The sequence below is a fragment of the Arachis stenosperma genome, chromosome 10 (genome assembly GCF_014773155.1).
Source record: "Arachis stenosperma cultivar V10309 chromosome 10, arast.V10309.gnm1.PFL2, whole genome shotgun sequence".
NCBI lineage: Eukaryota > Viridiplantae > Streptophyta > Magnoliopsida > Fabales > Fabaceae > Arachis > Arachis stenosperma.
In genome coordinates this window covers 86,310,897-86,312,432 of record NC_080386.1, presented here as the reverse complement: position 1 = coordinate 86,312,432, position 1,536 = coordinate 86,310,897, and the positions used below count along the sequence as shown (strand labels likewise).

Genomic DNA, 1,536 nt, shown 5'->3' with positions numbered 1-1,536 from the left:
TTCTTCAGAAGATGCCTCTTTAGTACTGTTGGATGCATTTTGCCATCCATTCAGACTTTGAGAAATCATGTTGACTTGCTGAGTCAACACTTTGTTCTGAGCCAATATGGCATTCAGAGCATCAATTTCAAGAACTCCCTTCCTTTGAGGCATCCCATTATTTACAGAATTCTTCTCAAAAGTGTACATGAACTGGTTATTTGCAACCATGTCAATAAGTTCTTGAGCCTCTACAGGCATTTTCTTTAGGTGAATGGATCCACCTGCAGAATGGTCCAGTGACATCTTAGAGAACTCAGATAGACCATAATAGAATATATCTATCATGGTTCATTATGAAAACATGTCAGAAGGACATCTTTTGGTCATCTGCTTGTATCTTTCCCAAGCTTCATAGAGGGATTCACCATCTTTTTGTTTGAAGGTCTGAACATCCACTCTAAGCTTGCTCAGCTTTGATGAGGAAAGAACTTAGCCAAGAAGGCCGTGACCAGCTTATCCTAGGAGTCCAGGCTATCTTTAGGTTGAGAGTCCAACCATGCTCTAGTTCTGTCTCTTACAGCAAAAGGGAAAAGCATGAGCCTGTAGACTTCAGGATCTACTCCATTAGTCTTAATAGTCTCACAGGTCTGCAAGAACTTAGTTAAGAACTGGTAGGGATCTTCTGATGGAAGTCCATGAAACTTGCAGTTTTATTGCATTAGAGCAACTAATTAAGGTTTCAGCTCAAAATTGTTTTCTCCAATGGCAGGAATTGAGATGCTTCTTCCATCAAACTTGGATGTAGGTGTGGTATAATCACCAAGCATCCTTCTTGCATTATTGTTGTTGGGTTCAGCTGCCATCTCCTTTTCTTGTTCAAAAATTTCAGCAAGGTTGTCTCTGGATTATTGTAATTTAGCTTCTCTTAGTTTCCTCTTCAGAGTCCTTTCAGGTTCTGGATCAGCTTCAACAAGAATGCCTTTTCCTTGTTCCTGCTCATATGAAAGATAAGAGAATAGAAAAAGAAGAAGAATCCTCTATGTCACAGTAAAGAGGTTCCTTAATATTAGTAGAAGAAGAAAGGGGATAAAGAAAGGAGAATCCAAACACAAGGGTGAGGAATAAATAGAATAAGATGAGAGAGGGAGAAATTTTTGAAATTAAATTTTGAAAAGGAGTTAAATGATTTTCGAAAATAAAGATAAGAAATAAAATTAAAATTAAAATTTAAAACAATTAATTAATTAAAAAAAGAATTTTTGAAAAAGAGGGAGGTATTTTCGAAAATTAGAGAGAGAAAAATTGTTAGGTGGTTTTGAAAAAGATAAGAAACAAACAAAAAGTCAAATAGTTAGTTGAAAAAGATTTGAAAATCAAATTTGAAAAGATAAGAAGATAAGAAGTTAGAAAAGATATTTTAAAATCAAATTTTTGAAAAAGATAAAATTTTGAAAAAAATATGATATAAAAGATAAGATAAGATAGATTTAATTTGTAAAATTAAAATTAATTACTTAACTAAAAAGAAACTAAAAGATAAGATTCTAGAATTTA

The 1,536-nt window shown here is 33.5% G+C and overlaps 1 non-coding gene across 1 annotated transcript; it reads left to right on the top strand.

Moving 5' to 3' along the window:
* The first annotated feature begins 343 nt into the window (after nucleotides 1–343).
* LOC130958220 (small nucleolar RNA R71) lies at nucleotides 344–447 on the top strand. The gene has a single exon (XR_009077353.1). It is a non-coding gene; the product is annotated as a small nucleolar RNA R71 (small nucleolar RNA).
* The last annotated feature ends 1,089 nt before the right edge of the window (nucleotides 448–1,536 follow it).